The sequence below is a fragment of the Adiantum capillus-veneris genome, chromosome 1 (assembly GCF_014529385.1).
Source record: "Adiantum capillus-veneris isolate H3 chromosome 1, ASM1452938v2, whole genome shotgun sequence".
NCBI lineage: Eukaryota > Viridiplantae > Streptophyta > Polypodiopsida > Polypodiales > Pteridaceae > Adiantum > Adiantum capillus-veneris.
This window is the reverse complement of record NC_140931.1, coordinates 86,973,784-86,993,232: the sequence shown is the minus strand read 5'-3', so window position 1 is coordinate 86,993,232 and position 19,449 is coordinate 86,973,784. Positions and strand designations below refer to the sequence as shown.

Genomic DNA, 19,449 nt, shown 5'->3' with positions numbered 1-19,449 from the left:
CTCTGCTCCATGCGCGCCATCCTCCATCCTCCACTGAATGCGGCCTTCTGATCTGGTGGAAAGGCATCGTTCATAAGGCGGGAGAAGGGAGTCAAGGGCTTGCTGATCACCAGCGGCTCCCATACGCTCACAATATTCCTGTGGCCCTTGAAGAACTCCCAGCACACTATGCCTCCCTTGCCACCGGCCACTGGCGATATTAGCGGCCTATTAAACTCCAACAATTCTTTTTCTGGAGCGTACTCCGCTATGGCTGCCGGCGCAGGAATCCAGTTCCATGTGTCGGTGTTTGGGTCGAAGGCCACCCATTCCGACTGCCTGCTGGCCAGGCCAAGTGCAGCATTATTTTCCGGCATTTTTCCGCAGAGAAACCAGGGAAGCTGCTCTGCGTCGGCGCCATCAGCGCTGCAGATCATTCTATCAGAGCTAATTGACTCAGGAAACGCATCAAATTACGGAGAGAGAGAGAGAGAGAGAGAGAGAGAGAGAGAGAGAGAAAGCAGAGAGAGCAGAGCTTACGAGATTGAATGAGATTGGGCATGCAGCTGCTGCCTCCAAGAGACAATAGGAGGAGTGGAGGGAGAGAGGAAGGCTTCGTGCCAGGAGCAGCACGTGGCACTCAACCGGACCAGATCCCTGGCGGGCAGTATGGTGAGGCAGCGCTCCACCAATTCCTGCGGAAGGACATGCCAAATATTGGAAGACAATATCTGACGGCTTGGAGCTATGCGGCGCAGACGAGCAACATTCTTCTTCTCCTGTTGATTATCAAATTGAGTGATTGCGAGCTCTAGTCTACTGCAAGTGATCGCTCACGGAGACAAGACACTCCTTTATATCAATTTGGGTGTGTTTCAAAACTTAAGCCCTAGGCTAAATTAGTTTGATCCCCACCTCAAATTTTCCATGCACTAAAGAAGCCTCACCTCAACTCTACCCTGAGAGGCACCATTTGTTATATAAGCACTGAAATATGAGTGCTTCAAGTGATCACGATGAGACATTCAGTACTAGCTTGGTAGTTATGCTGAATGGTCCAAGTCTTTGATGATCATGATTTTCATGGGGACGACGAGATGAATGTAGATCCTGACGAAGAAGCTACCACACTCGATCTCCAATCTCATATGGTGGAAATGCTGCACTTGTTGTTCGTCTACACTTCTTTTTTACCTCTATTGATCCTCTTTCATATTCTTGGTGAAGCTGGCTCTATAAATGTGTGCTAATTCTGTGGCAACGAGATTCTTCATTGGGTGATTTAGTTGGATGTGATTTGGAAGTTCATGATAGTGATAGATATTCTTGAGGAAGATCTGTGCCATCCCTTCTTCAATGATTGACTTGCAAGTCGCTGGGATGAAATGTGTCATCTTTTTGAGTTTATCTGAGATAAAATTCCCCGTTAACTTCAACGGGTTGGTGATAAAAACTAATGGTTACTTTTGTTTCACTATTTCTTTTTGGGGCAAAAAAAATAAGTACAAAAAAGCTGCATTTTTTCCATTCTGCGAACCTATCATCAAACTTTCTATATTCACGCTCAATACAGATACTACATACATGTTTTTTTAGTTCCTTTGGGCCTTTGGATCCAAAAGGAGCCATGGAGAATGTCAAAAGAATAATAGATCTCTTACTAAGTGGAACCTTGGGGACAATGATGAAGTGCTAAATACAGCAAACATGACAAAACTGCGTTTAGCATTATGACCTCTAGAATCCCATAGAAACTACTCAATATCTAGCCAAATTTATAGTGTATATATGATTAAATATGGTTACCACCTAAAACACACACACAATTGGTCTAAGAAACTAGCAATATTGAGAAATCTACACTTGTTACACTAAAATGTCTCGTATTCTTCAGCAATCAAAAAACTCAATTATCATCGTATACTATGCTATATAGCATATTAGGTCCCTTGAAACTCAAGGAAGATTAGCTTTTTGTTATAATGACACTTACACAATCAAAATTGCATTTCTTGTAATTTTGTCATAAGTTTCAATTTTAGCACCTAGTTTTCCCTAGAAGCCTCAAAACATGTTGAGAACTACGAAGGCTTATCCTGTAGAAATCTAAACCTCACAAATACGAAGTTTAGAGTGGTATAGTTCCAAAAACTTCAAAAAAAGTCAAAAATAGGACACGTTTTTTCACACAGTTCATGTTCAAAAATGTTGTGTAAGAGTAAGATTAACGGTGAGATCGATATTCCAAAAAAATTGTCAAGTTTTTTTCAGTTCATAAGGCAACTTTGTGGATATATAGCACCTAGAAATTCATTTTCATGCTCTTCAAATAATTCAAGAAAAATGGTCACTTAATTAAAAGGACAGAAAAGTGTCCAAGGACATAAAAGTGTCCTGTTATACCAGACAAGTGTTAAGATGGAAAGTGGTACACATATGTACAAAAGACATCCACACATGCCCTCTCAAGTTCCATGCACATTAAAACCTCATTACATAACCATAGTCATGACAAATATGCACATGAGACATCCACACATGCCCTCTCAGGTTCCATGCACATTAAAACCTCATTACATAACCATAGTCATGACACAAAACAGTCCCATCACTTTTGTCAACCATATCTTGTAGTTCCTTCTTATGGGCAAAATAGATTTTTTGTTATTTTTGGATGCACACACAAGGCACACAAGAGATAGTTTTTGACCCCATATTAGTGCATCACACTGAGTCCTATAACAAAGGTTATCATCATAGCAGATCACTCCATTGATATGAAACTCATGCTAAGACTATGATGCAAAAAGAAAGCTTTTTTCTGCAAAACCAACCATACGGTTAGGGTTAGAAAAGCATACATTTGTAGATGTATATATGGAGGTCAAACAAGTGGAAACAACTCAACAAAACTAACCATAAAGCATATATGAACTTCACATCAAACCCACAACCCCATACGATACTCCTCTTTGGTAGCATCCTTACATTAATAGACACTCCCACACAAAAAGCAATTGATAACTCATACTCTCATCATGGCATTGGTGGTCTTGACTTGGTTAAATGGTTCTTCTATTTGACCAGCACATATGGTAGCCTTCCCTTTCAGGAGCCCAACCTTGTAGAAGGACTTTAGATGTCTAGATGATAGTTTTAAATTAATTCCGATGACTTGATTTCATATCAAATAAACAAATGAACTTAGCAAAAATTAAAGATTTGAGACTATAGACATGGAATGAAACAACTAAAATATATTCAAGTTTAGATATTAGTGCTCTGGAAAATTTAATCTCAAAGTACAACTAGCACAAAGCCCATTGATAAGTATTCTTAATCTCACTAAGCTCTAAAAGATAGAAAGATCAAGGGCACAAGACTAGAGAGTCTCAAAAAAGGATTAGTGGGGCCTATATATAGGTTTTGTGACTAGATCTTGATTGATCAAAATAGCAAGATAGTGTAGAGTAACTAGTGGTAACTCCTCAAGATAACTCATCAATCATCTTCTAAGTCAAATATTCAAAGATAACCCATCACCCAACCTGCATCTCTCCAAGGACTAGTTCTCACCTTGTACACCGAGTACACTACTTTAAGAGCCATGCCTCTCTGGGGCCACCATAAAGAAACTGGCCATGCAGATGGAGTGTAGATGAGCCTAACAAAAAAGAAGATTTATGCGACATTCTTCATCAAGCATAGCCATAGCTGGTCATCTATCCTGACCATGGAATATGCAACATAGGTGGCCCTAGTTTTGTATCAAAGCTACCATAAGAAACATTGCACATAATAATCTTGGATATGCAAAAACAATCCTTTCCAAGACAATTAAGCTATACATAGTCTTTACTCTTACACGCTTGCCATAAATTATTCCATAATAAAAAATTTAATCATAAATAATAATCCATATCCCATCACATAGTTGCAAAATTTTTGATAGTATAGCCATACCAAAAAACAATCCAAGAGCCACACTGGCTAGCACAACGAAAAAAGCATAAGCATAGAAATAATCACAAGAGAAATCTCAGTCCTTGATCATAAGCAATAATCATCAATGAACCAAACTCCCACACTTGGAGTTTTAACTGCACTCATTATTGGTAAACTCGTCCAACACAATGGTCCTTAAAAACAAATTTTTATGTATAAAAAGAATCACCTCTTTATGTCTATGTCCCTCTCTTATGTCTAGCATGGAACAATTTTTTTTGACTTTGTTGGCTCATTTTCTTTGACCTGGTTTTGTCTGATAATCTGATCATCTATGCATGGATTTGCTTGCATCGCTGGTGTGAATAGAGACTCTAGGTTTGTCCTTGCCAATTGAATGTGAGAACCATGTGACTAAGAACAACTTCAGTAATGGGAATATTTTCTCCATAATGTAACTCCAAATGGGAAAGTAGGCCAGAGTTTTCCCAATGGGAAAAAAAAGGGAATAGTAACTTCTCCAAGTGGGAAAATTGACACAATTGACTTCTACCATGAGGGAAATCAATCAGCTCCACTTTTCCCACCTTGCAAACGTGAAACTTACTTTCCCTTGTGGGAAGTGCCCACATAGACATAGATTCATTTTCCCAATTTGAAGATGGTTTAATTTTCCACATTAATAAATCAAGATTAAAAGGATTTTTTGTAAAAACTACATGCTTTTTAACTTAGCTAGTGTAAATTTAGAGTCTAGCAATTCTTAACTTCAAAAAAGCACCACTTGTGCCACTTGTTCAGTTCTATACTAAGGTTTTAATATGAGCACCAAAATTTTTCTTTTTTAAATGGTTCCTTTGACCTTTGCATAATCCATACTTATTTTATTGTTGCCTATGTATTAAATCCTTAGTTGATCCTCAAAAGCAGACTATGACTAACAATTAACTAATAGAATATGTTGACTATCTCATAGGCATAATCTATGATGAACAAGACAAATTGATAGGACCTTTTAGTTTGTGCCTGAAAGAGGCAACACTATGTAATCAATAAATCTAAAAATATTAGTCCAATTAGGGTTGCTACCATCGGAACAAGATTACGATTGACAAGGACCACATGAATAGTTGGACAACCCAAGTTTTGTGTTCTTCCACTTCGATGGCCTCTATGTCGCTTATGGTTGTAGAAAGTCTCTCTAACTAATATAATTCCCCATATTTATGATTTGAGAGAGAGAGAGAGAGAGAGAGAGAGAGAGAGAGAGAGAGAGAGAGAGAGAGCCCTTTGCTTTGTATATTCCCTCTTACCCTTCCCTAGTTAGGGAACTCTATTCTTGAATTTTTCAAAAGGTTGATGAGGCATAAGTTTCAAAGCTTGCAATTTACTTGCAATCCAAGGGTAAATAATTGCCTCCAAGATTGTCATCACGACTTCACAAGGGACTAGAGATCTCCTACAATTGCACCTATACCCCTCCCATCGAGGCCTTCTAGGCCAAAACAAGACTACTCGTTAAGTGTGTTTGATGAGCACCCAATCGTTGTTGTGGAAAAATTCGTTAAGGTTAAACTAGAAAAACATCTAGCTCTACTTAATTGAAGATTGGAATGTTACAATTATTAATCTCTAAATTATAAAAAACTTCATATTAATTTTGTTCATGTTTGCTTGAACTTATTTGTCATGAGTCCGTGATGATGTGCACATAGACCAAGAAATCAAAGACTAGAAGAATCATGCGGTCCTTTAAAACTAAGCATTGCTTACAAATGTTTTAAATTTTACCTCGATCATGTTATGGTTAGAAGCTTACACTCACCCTATCCATGACAATTGCATAAAAAGTAGTAGCTTAGATAAAGACTTCTATCTAGCTATTATATATATTGGAATTGGAGATGATCTCTTGAGACAGCTTATACCAGTGTTGAAGGATTTCAACTACTTAGAGTAGGAAGAGTTCAGACAGCAGGCTAGACAGAAATCAGTGACTAGACTGAAATATGAATACTAAAATGAGAATCAGACTTAAAGACTAGAATAAAGGTCAGATTCAGATTCAGAAGACTGCTGAGAAGTCAGTATCACTGGAATATATATATATCATGATTGAGATTACAGTGAATATGATTACAGAGAGATAAAGTGTAGCCGATAATACTGCCACTGATGCTCAAGTGCAATTATAGCTCCAAGCGCTAATACAAGTGATAACAATTGCCCCCCCCATATCAAAGTAATGGGCCATATTTATATGCTTCGGGTTTACCGTAGTAATTACTCTAGTAATTACTAAGTGATTCACTGCCCATCTTCTAAGAACACGTTCCCACATGGTGACGCGCTAGCCGTCTACATCCTTCTCTTCTTTCTTGAATTTTGGCAAGATTCCAAAATTTTTGAGAAAATCCATTAATATTGTCTGGTTCTGATGTGGAACTGAAAAATCCATCGTCTGGTTCTAATGTTGACAATCCATCTTCTAGTGGATTGTCAGAGTCTAACATTGAGAAGATGGTGAAGGATGCAGAGCTCTAGAAAAGAGCACTATCTTTTCGAGAGGCAGCTGAAAAGGCCAAGGTGGAGCTGTCATCTCTCCCTGCCTGCTGAGAAGAAAAGTTGCCCCTGAATTCTGAGATAGAACTACCGAGTATCCTTCCATTGGACCGTCTTCCTTTTGCCCTTGCTCTTTGACCGTGTTGGTGCCTGAAAAGTCCGAGCATCAGCATTCTCCTTCTGAATCAGTCGGTAAATGGCCTCATGCTCAAGCTGATCCCGCCGGTCTGTGGTCATCTCTACCTCATAAGGTGTGAGAGAATGATAGGTTTTGGTGTCAGGATAATAGAGTGTACGCCTGCCCTTGCTCAATCTGGTTCTAGCCAGTTTATGAAAATGCGAAGCAGTATGGTTCCATCCTTCGGGAAGAGGCTGATTGGTTTTGACGCGAGCTTCGAAAAGAATCTCAGCCATCTCCCTGTACTGCGGTGCCAAACCCGGCTTTGCTGCAATGTCTTTCTCAGGCAGTTTGGAAGATTTGACCGTGAGCTGTAGTGGCTGATTAGTAATCTTAGTCAATCCTCTGACCTCAATCTTCCACTGGCCCATACACAGCTGAATCCTATGTAGCTCTTCCTTCATTGCCTGGATGTCATTGATTTGAAGAGCATCATTGAGCAGTGTCTGCCAAGTCTTCCATTCCATAGTTGATCGCTCATACCAATCCCTAAGCTCATCAGTTATTTTGAAATATGTGAGTCGATCAACTGGTTCTTGATGTTGAGGATACAGCGCTGGAAAAAATCTTGGCAACTCAGTTTCTCTTGTTGGAACATCATGCAAGAGAACTGCAGAATCAAGCACAAATTCCAGGAAATTTCACTACAAGAGGTTGTGTGCTCTTGTGACGCTGTTAGCGACGGAAATACACTGGGTTTTTATAACCCCCGGCGTCGCTAAAACCGTCGCTAACAGCGTCGCTACGAGAGCGTCGCTATAGGCGTCGCTATATAGCGACGCTCATAGCGACGCTCTCACAGAAGAGTATAGCGACGCATATAGCGACGCTACAGAGCCATAAATAGCGACGCCTGAGAGAATATTTTTTTGGTGGCAGGGCATTGAATGCCCTGCCACCCATCAACCATATTGTACTTGATTCACTTTTTAAAAAAAGTGCAAAGGTAGATAATAGACCCAAAATAGTCACCCACAAGACGCATTGTTTGCAAAATTGACAATTGTACACATCATAGGCAAACTGAATTGATTGGCAAATGTAATAATGACAATTGTACAACATCATAGGCATAAAGAATTGATTGGCAAAAGGAATTGCGGTGACAAATGTAATAATATACATGGTTCAAAAAGACGTATAAAATCCGTCTCATGATACATAAGCTATGAGAAACCCTAAACTAATGCTATCTAGCTACGGCTAAACTGACGTCGTCTAATCAGACGTCTCATCGCGTCCAAGCGGCGTATCTGTCGGATTCTGCAAAAAAAGACAATAAGACAGTTTTCAGTAAATATAAACATATAACGACATTTATAAAACAATACAAAAAATAAAAAAGAGTAAACCCTAATACTAACCATGCCGCCGCGAGAACTGAGAATGTCCATTAGGGCGTTTAAGCCCTTCCTGCCTGCGTACTCGCGCTCGTACGGTGTGGGATCACGTCCTGTCATCGACCACTGTCAAAACATACAAAGATTTCATTATGTTAGAACTAAAAAACTCATAAACCCTAAACTATCGAACATGCATAAAGAGCAATGTGAAAAGACTTACAAAATCGGCCTCAAATGATGCCCATCCACCGCTCCCCAAGTGGTGCGAGCTCCCTGCCTCTACTCGCGCTCTGGCTGCATCCTTTTGTTGCTTCCACTTGTCGGGATTCTCGCGTGCTGCTTTCTTCGCATTCTTCCAATCTTCTTTGGCCAGCCAATCTGGCCTATTCCACCCATTCTTGATTGCTTTTTGCACTTCGGAACGCTTTTGTTTGTAGTATTCGCGCATTCGAATCTTCATCAGGTCTTCATTGAAGCGCTGATCCCGTGTTGGAACGGGAAACTCATCATGAAGTATGCTGATGACTCTGTTTTTTAAATCACTTGGTACTTCACTCCATTTGTTTAGTATATAGTGTCTAAACAGCTGAGAGCAAAGACCACGCATGCGCGAGATCACCTTCTTGCCGTCATCATCCATGATGATGCCGCCGCTGATGTCGACGGAGTAAGGCAAGCCCTCTGGCCGGTGACGCGTGAACCTGGGCGTCCCAGCAGGGGTCTCTAGCGGCGTGTCGATGGGGGTACGGACGTCAGGTGTCTCCACCGGCGTCTGGGCGCCGAAGCGAGGAGTGTCGAGTGGGGTGGCTCCTGGCGGAGTAGGTAGAGGTGTGTAGCTTCTAGGAACAGTCAGCCGTGCAAAACCTGGTGTAGATGGCGATGCTGTGGCTGGTGTGGGGGCGGGCAAAGAAGGGGAGGGTAAAGAGCCTCGTCGAACACGAGGCGGTGTGGAGGCATCGGTGGCGGAATCCCCACAACAACCGCCACCGCCACCACTAGAGCGCCGGTGTCTAGACGAGTGTGACGCTCGTCTCGTCGACGCCGAAGCTTCAGAGCGCGCCGAATGCTCCGAAAGAGAGGGAGATGCGGATGGTGTAGGAACGCGCGATGATGCGCCAGAGCGATGACGCTCCACGTACCACTGTCTCTGCTGCGGTGACAAAGAAGAAAGAAACTCCTCATCATCCATACCTGCATTAAACACACGAATATTTAAACTTAATATTGAATGAATAGAGTAGACAATGACGCAAAGACCATTAAATACAATGACGTAATGACGCATATAAATACAATGACGCAATGAATCGAGTGATAGAAGAGGCAAGTCGAAAACTCAGAATTTTCAATCAAAAGATGTGAGCGCGAGTAGAAAAGAGCGTTACACACCATGGAAGCTACTTAGAGAGCCAGAGCTTTTACAGCACGGAGCAAAATTGTTCAAATACAATATTTGTGGCTTTAAGAGATCTCTCTCTCATCCTCGCATAACTCAGCATAACTTCCTATATCTATATAGAGCTCTCCGTTTAAACACATATCCTCTGTTTCATTTTGTAGCTCCTCTGCATGCACCCCATATAGAGTAGTAGCATCTTGATGCTCGTCTGGCACCACCGCAGCGGCTTCTGATTGAGCATCTTCTCTGATCTCCTCCATTGATGTCGTTGTGATTGGCACATGGTAGCCTTCATACGTCCTTGCACTACGAGGGGCTACCTCTATGACGTACCACCAGTTTGATGTAGACTTTGTAGGATGAAATACTACCTGCCATAGCCACATAACTTACATGAGAGCTTTCAAGCACATAACTTGTAAAAGGGGGATGTTAACTATTTATATACTTACTTGTTCACAATGCTCGGGTAGTACGAAAGTGTCTCTTAGGTCAGTCCATTTCTTAGTAGAATCCACCTCAAGAAAACCAGACTCTCCTCTACGCACAGTAGCGTTTCGACCCTCCATGATTATCTTGAACCATTGCACGTCGAACAAGTCGACAAAAAATCCTCTGTAATCGATCCTCAAAATCTCTTGCAGCGTGCTGAAGTAAGTGAGTTCCGCCACCACGGGATCTGCATCAGAGGAACGTCGTCGACTAGACTGTTCAAATTTTGCCATGATTCCACAATCTTGAGTAAAACGCTTTTTGTCGATTCGTTCCACCCTAAAATGTCGACCTTTACACCATGCTGCTGTGTATGACTTATACTACAACGAACAAAGATTATGAGTGGTCGTTCAAACATTTATAAATAAAGTCACTTGCTAGTCGTACATTGCAAACTTACCTTGGTCGCGCAACCCCGAGAGTACTCCCACTCTTCTTCAGTCACTTCGTCACCGCATTGTTGTGCGCTTTTCAATTGGTTGTGCAACCATCTTAAGCTCATGAAGGTTGGTAGGCTCTCCAGAACCGCTGGATAGTGCATCGGTGGTCGTCTTCCCCGTCTCCACTCGACTCGTGCCCTTTGTCGCTCTTGCTTTGCATCCTCATATTGTGAAATCCACTTTTGCATCACTGGATTGTGAAGCATGCAAAATCGGTTGATTTTAGCCTCTAGATCTTCCGTCATCTTCTTCTCAACACCGAGATTGCACATGACAATCCCAGATATGCGCTCATCATCTATGGTTCGCCATAGCGTGTCCCGGGATTTATCAAATCCGTCTAGCCACTCTCCAATGTACACTAGGGACTCTGATACCAACCAACCTTCTGCCATGCTACCCTCCGGACGTGCCTTTTGACGCACATATCCCTTAAGCGTTTTCATGAAACGCTCTAAGAAGAACATCCATCTGGAATGAACTGTGCCAGCTATTTCCACCTCATCAACTATGTGAACAAGAAGATGCACCTGAATGGTTAGTATTGTAGTAGGAAAATGTTTCTCAAACATGCACACAAGCTCCGCAGCATTTAGTTTGGCGAATGGTATGGAGTCTACGTCGATCTCCTTTTGTGAGATCCATTGCACCAGCTTTGCAAGTTTGTAGATTGTGTTACGGATGTTGAGAGACAAACATCCCTCAATGGCAACCGGTAAAATAAACTGTAAAGTATGTGCAGCAATGATATTAAAGTCCACATTTTATGCAATGATATTAAAGTCCACTATGAACGTACCTGACACATTTTATGCCAATCGTGTGACTTCAAACCGGTAAGCTTTCCTTCTTTAGTAAAACACGTTCGGAGCGAGTGCATTACGCCAATGGGGGTCCGCAAAGATCGAATGGCCTCTTTTACTTTGCGTTCTTGGGCTCCTGTGAAAATCCATGGTGCTTTAGGAAGTTTTATCGATCCATCAGACGCTGTTTGCGGCCAATATTGCTCCATAGGATCCACATTTCTAAGGTCAACTCTGGCTCCCAAAGTATCTTTCTTGCCGGTCAAATGGTCCCATAGTAGATTACCCACATTCTTGAATATGTGCATTGGATCGAGCAAGTGATTGATCACGAGTCGGGGCGAGTATGGTAACTCGTACCATAGAGATAGTCTCTTCATCCCTGGAGGTAATCCGTCATCGCACATCTCCTTCTGCTCTAACCATGCTTGTGCAGACATCCTTGGTGGCTCTCTTCCCAAAAAGCCGTCGCGTAACACATGATTCTCCGGAAGATACGCTTGATGACCTTCGTAGATTTGCTTCTTCAGTGAGGGTGCCCTACGTGCATTCAGTCTAGGTCCACATGTGACACATGCTCTGTATCCGCTTGTTTGAAGCCCTGCATGTATACACATGATAATAGATCAACTATGGGGAAAAACAAGATTTACAGTGTCTGAGTGAGGAGTGTCAATAGATCACCTGAGCATTCTGTTAGCCCGGGATAGTCATGCATGGTCCACATTAGAATACCTCTGATCAAAGCATTCCGTCGTCCTGTGTGTCGGCTCATATCCACCACCTCTATGCCAATCCACAATTGTTGTAGCTCTTCCAATAGTGGACGAAGATACACATCCATATTCCCCACTTTATATCGCCCTGGCACAATCAAGCTTAGCCATAGGTGCCCCTTCTTCGTAGTCAACCACGGGGGAATGTTGTAGTTGACGATGACAACGGGCCATACACTGTAAGATGTTGATCTTTGACCAAATGGATTTACGCCATCCATAGCCAGGCCTAAGCGCAAATTTCGAGCTTCCCTGGCAAAATCCGACCATGTTCCATCTATATGTTTCCAGGCTGCGCAATCTGCAGGAATTCGTAGCACACCATCCGAAGATTTATTCTCCTCATGCCATGATGCTAGGGCGGCCATGGACTTACATTCGAAGAAATGCTTGATGCGAGGAAGCAAAGGAAAATGTCGCAAAACCTTTTGTGGAATTTTTGTCCCGTGGAGATCTACTCGATATCTTTCGGAATCACATTTCGGACACTTCTCCATGTCTGTGTATTCCCCTCTGAAAAGAATGCAGTCATTAGGACAAGCGTGGATAGAATTGTAATCCATCCCCAAGTTTCGCAAAATCTTTCTTGCTTCATCTCGGGAATCTGGCATCACATTGTCAGCTGGTAGAATGTGCTCTTTCAGCAATCTACACAACATAAAAATATGATACAGTCGTGTAAAAATCTATCAGATCATTATACATTTAGAGTTCTATTAAAGTAAACTAATTGTAATAGATCACCTGAAAAGCGCTGTGACGCTAGTGTCACTCCATCCAAACTTTGCCTGCATGTTGAGAAGAACCAGGAGTGCTTTCAATCTAGACATACGTGCTCCATTATACAATGACGTATCGGCTTCACTTTTCATATCATCATAGATAAGCCTTTCTGAATCCATGATCGTCTCGATCATTTCATCAATCTCGGGCTCAAACATTGCCTCGTTGGGAATGTGCTCTGCATGATCATCCCCCGAGCTGTCAGAGGCTACATCTTGTGGCCTCACATATGCTGCTTGACCAAAGCGCCTGCGAATACGTCTATTGGGTTGCAAGATTGCTGCTTGTTGGCCAGCGTCAGAGTCCGACGAGTTATAATTGGCAACAACTCGATCTATAATAGATGGATCGAACTCGCCAAATTCGCGAACGTGCTGCAAAGAAACACGTCTTGTCCGTCGCACAACATGCTTGCATTGATTACAAGGACATAAGACCCTTGTTGAGAGATAGGTGTTTCGGTTGGACGGTCCCACATCCTCGTCGCTACTCATAATGAGGATAAAAAACTTATAACCTGGACAACAAATTTAATATTCTATTGGCATTCTTCGTCTTATCTCTCTCTCTCTCTCTCTCTCTCTCTCTCTCTCTCTCTCTCTCTCTCTCTCTCTCTCTCTCTCTCTCTCTTTACCTCACATTCTCTAGTCATGTCCAATCCCCGCACACCTCGGTCTAGAGGTGCACGGAGATCAGAACCACCGGGTTATAATCTCGTCTTTATTGGCCAATACCTATATTTATGGGTACAAGAAATCTACACACCCACGTCTACATGATACTGCATGTAGTGGACAAAATCCCTTTGCCTCTTCTCTAGCTGTAGCACTTCACTTCATCTTAACATCTTTTCACAGTAGATCTTTTCACTGTTCGTCTAACTCTAAACCCTAAACCGTAAGTAATTCTTGCGTGGACTCGATCTAACGTAAATAAGCGTAAATCTAAATAAACGTAAATCTAACTAAAAATAAAGCTAAATCTAATTTAACGTAAGTCTAATGACTAGAGGTTGTCTAGATGGTCATTGTGTCGGGGATGTAGTGACTCTTGCCGCCCTGAAGATCCACCTTCTTCCCTATCTTCTGAAGACATTTCACCAGTACTTTTGGATCGACGGAGCCCACCATGAGTGAAGGCAGCAATACCCTATATTCCATTGAGGGCTTTCTTCACCCGCTTCATGCAGGCATCGCAGTCTATGGAGACCCGCATCTAATCTAATATAACGTAAATCTAAATCTAGCTTAAATAAACGTAAATCTAGTTAAAAATAAACCTAAATCTAATTTAATGTAAGTCTACATATAACCTAATCTTTAACGTCTTTTAAGATAGTTTCCTACGACGTTATAACTCTCTTCTTCCTGTGTGTGTGCGCGTGTGTGGATGTGTGTGCCAATAAAAAGAGATAAATGGTATAACCTTTCTATCACCCATGCCAAGTATGATAGATTGATTATGCCATTTCCCTCTTGAATAATAGGTCTTCAGTTCAACTCCTCGTCGGCTAGATCTTTAGGTCTTTTAATTTTAATTAGTTTCCTACGACGCTCCCTTAGTTTCTCTTTCTTTCTCTCTCAATGTGTGTGCGTTTTTTTGGATCGTATGCATGTTTTCTTTCTCTTTTCCTCTCTCAATGTGTGCGTTTTTTGTTTATGCATGTTCTCTCTCTCTCTTTTCCTCTCTCAATGCGTGCGTTTTTTGTTTATGCATGCTCTCTCTCTCTTTTTCTCTCTCAATGTGTGTGTGCATTCTTTGTTTATGTATGTGTGTGCGTTTTTGTTTTTGTTTGTACTCTCTCTCTCTCTCTCTCTCTCTCTCTCTCTCTCAAAAACACCATGTGTGTGTGTGTGTATGTGTGTGTGTGAGAGAGAGAGAGAGAGGGAGAGAGAAAGAGGGGAAGGGAACATGAGAATGAGGAGAGGGAAGGAGCATACCTGGCTCTCCTTCCTCTCCTCGTGTGTGTGTGTGTGTGTGTGTGTAGAAGAAAAAGAGAGAGAGAGAGAGAGAGAGAGAGAGAGAGTGAGGGAGAGCGTTACCTGCTCTTTGCTTGAGGGCGCCGAAAAACTCAGATCTGAGATCTGAGTTTTGGGCGCGCTCGGTTATTTTTTTTACCCCAGCTGGCGTCGCTATGAGCGTCGCAAATTTACAAAGAAATTTGCGATGCTCATAGCGACGCTTATAGCGACGCTCATAGCGACGCCGGGAAATTTTTTTTTGAGCGTCGCTGTGTGAGCGTCGCTAATATGAAGAGCCTCTTGTAGTGTTTAGAACTGCCTTGTTCTCTTGTTGCATCATCTTCCTAGTAATTCTTACTAGTTGGAATAGGGTTCGGAGAGCAGTTGCCTGTGCTCCTACTAAAATTCGCATTTGGGGTCCTCTGCTAGTGGCTGTTTGGTCCTCCAGGATAGCTTTCACTCTCTGGTCCAAAACACCTTTGGCAGTTTGCAGTTGTACCAAAACATCCTTAAGTTGGACCCTAACATCCTTCATGTGGCGGTAAGTTGGTTTGTTACCCAGCAGAAGTTCCAGTTCTAGAGCTAAAGAGTGACAATCTACAGTAGACCGTCTTTGCCAATGCGGACTGACAAATTCCTCTGTTTGATCTGATCCAATTCATAGAGAATATCCTCATCCCCTCAATTGTCGGAATATTTCAACCTGAAGGCCTTAAGTAATTTATTATATGATCTCAGTTGGCATGCAGGGTAATGGTAATATCATTTCCTTGCTGCTTCCTTCAAGGTTTGTGGAAAGTATTCCCCCCAATCATCTTCATCAATGTTTTTTAGTTTAGCATACTGCTCAAAAGCTTGTATGTGAACATCAGGATCATCCTTTTTCCCTCCTTTGAACATGAGAAAGGAGATCTTCAGGGAAGCGGTGTAATTATTTCGATTATTGCTGATCCCACCAGTTCTCTTCTTGGCTTCATACTGACGCTTGGGAACCTTCTTACAATTGTCAGTGTCAGCATCCCAGTCAATCTCTGTCTCTGTCTCAGTATCAGTATCCTCTCTGTTTTGTCTGCTAGAAGTTCGGTGACTTCCCTTTCTGCCTTTGATATGCTCATCTTTCTGTCGAGACTGAGAACTCTTGCAACTCTTTGCCTTTTGTGCTTCCCGTTCTGCCTGTCTGCGTCGAGAATGACTGGAGTGCTATGAGTCCTACGCCTCATCAGCCTGACTATGCTCCTCCTGAGCCTCAGTGTCAGTCATTTTCTCTTGCTTGGGGTGAGACTCTCTTCCTGACTCCTCAGCAATGGGGTCCACACGATTGGTAGATTTTCGGCCACGATTGGATTTTGGTGCCATTTGCTGAAAACTTCAACTGGGAGAAGAGTCTTTCAGTCAACGAGCTTCAGCTCTAGCCACCGTGATCGCCAAAATGGAATTTGAGCTGATCTCTTGAGACAGCTAATTCCAGTGTTGAAGGATTTCAGCTACTTAGAGTAGGAAGAGTTCAGACAGCAGACTAGACAGAAATCAGTGACTAGACTAAAATATGAATACTGAAATGAGAATCAGACTTAAAGACTGGAATAAAGTTCAGATTCAGATTCAGAAGACTGTTGAGAAGTTAGTAACACTGGAATATATATATATCATGATTGAGATTATAGTGAATGTGGTTACAGAGAGAGAAAGTGTAGCTGATAATACTGCCACTAATGCTCGAGTGCAATTATAGCTCCAAGCGCTAATACAAGTGATAACAATTGCCCCCCCCACCATATCAAAGTAATGGGCCCTATTTATATGCTTCGGGTTTACCGTACTAATTACTCTAGTAATTACCAAGTGATTCACTGCCCATCTTCTAAGAACACGTTCCCACATGGTGACGCGCCAGCCATCTACACACACACACACACACACACACACACACATATATATATATATATATATATATATATATATATATATATATATATATATATATATATATATATATATATATATATATACTTCTATCATGTATGGGTAGAAGCTTACACTCACCTTCTCCATAACTGTTGCATAAAAAGTGGTAACTTGGATAATGATTTTACTTGGCTATATAAACTTACCAACAAACTACATAATGCATTACATTCTCGAATCTCCATCATTGAAATTCTAGGCCTTAAACATTTAGAAAGAGATAGCATGCTAAAATAGAGGGCATGTAGAAATTCAAGCAATTGAAATTTAAAGAAAAGATGTGTATGAAATCAAAATAGCATCACCTTTGAATCATAGTCACAAAGGATAGAGAAAGAAGCAACTTGTCAAATTCCATCAAAACAAAAGTGTCTCATTTTTTTTATTGGCAACTAAGAGAGCTACTATGATGGACCCAAGCTACATAGTATTGCAAAAGAAGTGATTGATCCATAGTCACGAAGCACTCTTTGAAGAAAGACTTGTTAGATGTACGTGCCTCTTTGATGGCTTTCCACAAATTCCTGAACATCTCATCTACATCATGTTGATCCATTGCCTTCATTGCAATGCGTCTCAATTCTTCATTTTTCATTTCCTTTGTTGTTGCAAGGAACTGTAAATAATAAAGTAGTTTATAAAAGAGGAGAAAACGAAGTCATGATTTTTCAAACAACTCATGGATACGTAAACCTTATAAACCTATATTTATACCTTGCTCAAGGTGCAAGTATCCATCTTACTCTTCTTGATTGTCTTCTTGTTAAGCAAACTTGTGCGGCTTTGATCCTATTAGCATAAAAGATTCAAGAGTTCTATGAACAAGACAAAGCAACATATCAATAATGATAATCTTGCTTGAGAATTGCTTACATTCTCTAATAAGGTATCTATGAATCTTACTGGAGTCTTTATAGGCCTAGAGGACCTTGATGTATGTACTTTCTGCCAAAATTGTGTAAGAATAGATGCACATTTAGTAGTTGTTAGATAGTGACTTACAATAAGCATTACAAATTAACCAATGTAAGATTTAAGGTGAAAACCACACCACATATGTTTTAGGACTAGTAAACAAGTTGTTGGTTAGGTTATCAAAGGCCTACAAAACATTAACAAACAATGGAGTAATAAGTGGCAACTTCACAAATAAGAAAGTAAACTACTTCATCGTCTTACAAACGGTGTAAAGAGTGCATGGCATTACCTTCATCTTCTTTGAGGCATTTTGATGTATTAAGCCATCAAAGGCCTAAAATAAAATGCAAGATTGTTTAGTATGTACCCCATTTAATCCATATTACATAACTTTAAGATAGTGTAACATGCAATCAATAGGATACCCTTTAATTCCTTTTTTGAGATACCAAGACTTTTTAGAAAGAGCTCATTGACTTGATATTTTTGTCTTTAGGAATCCTAATATTTTTCATTTGCATATCAAGCATAAACCACATTTTTTAATGTGAGAACACATAGGCACATGGTCTCAAATCTAAAGACATACCATCATCTTGTTGATACTTGCAAATTTTATTTCCTTATCCCTTGCATTAGGATTTTCACAAAGCTGTAGCACACAAAATGTCAATTATAAAAGCATTAAAAAACCAATGGCACTTAAGTAGGAAAAACCTTTAAATACCCTTGGGTTTGAGTTATTTAACTCCAACACATTTTCCTCCTCATAATCCACAAAAACATGGGTGGAAGTAGTTGCATCTAAGTCTTCATGCTGCACATTTTCCATGAACATGGTATGAGTTTAGAGAACTTACTAGGCGATGTGTCAAAGCTTTTATATTTATTTATTCAAGTCATCTATACAAGAGTTCTCCACTTACCAATTCACTTGGCTTTTCCCCCTTTGTAATGGTGGCCTCTTCCACTTTAGAATTAGCAATTTTGTTGTTTCTTTTCACCACTTCACTAGGAATCTTCACCTTATCAATTGTGGCTTCTTCCACCTCAAGGATATTTCCATTGTATAACGGGATCCTATAGAACTTAGTGAGAATCTCCTTGTCCTAAAATGTATTGATAAGATCATGTCATAAAATCCATCATTAAAAAAATAAGTTTGAAAGTAACATACACTTTGAGTGACAAATCGACAATGGATTTGATCCTCCTAGCCCCACAAACTTGTCATGTTTGGGTGGAATCACATCATACTTGCATAACAATGTTTCATTCACAAGGTCGCCATTAGTCTTTGCCTATAACATAACAAAAAACAAGCTAGAAGTTAGTGGCATGCTTAAACAAGGAGTGAGTATCATAATTGAGGTAGTAATGATTCAATTGTCGCCACCTCTTGTTTTGATCCTTGTGTCTCAAGCAGAACCATGTGCTCCTTCACTTGCATGTCATCACAATCAATATCTATGCAAAAAATTTGGCTTCCTTCATGCTATTTTCCAAGAAGTAAAAATGAACAAAGTAAGAACCTCAAATAAGGTAATCTAACAACTATAAATTAGCATGTAATTAATTACTCTTACCATGTTTGTAGTGCTATCATCATGGCAATAACTGGGCCCTCCGCTAGATATGGTGGTACAATCCTTATGCTTTGTACCAAGAGAGCATAACCATGAGATAAATATGACATGTGAAAAACTTAAAATGGACAATAAAAAGTCATATCTTAAAGAACATATAATGTATATCTTACCATTGTATTAGCAGTCCCATTCAATGGCTCAGGGATATAACAATCTTGCACAAAAGTTTCCGTAAAAGGGTCTCCTCCATCTTCATCTACATGATTAGCATAAGAGGATATGCTCATGGGATCGCCATAGGTGGTGTGCTTTG

General features: G+C 40.8%; 1 pseudogene; it reads right to left on the bottom strand.

Moving 5' to 3' along the window:
- Positions 1–1,175: 1,175 nt before the first annotated feature.
- Positions 1,176–19,423, bottom strand: LOC147465124 (uncharacterized; annotated as a pseudogene).
- Positions 19,424–19,449: the final 26 nt, after the last annotated feature.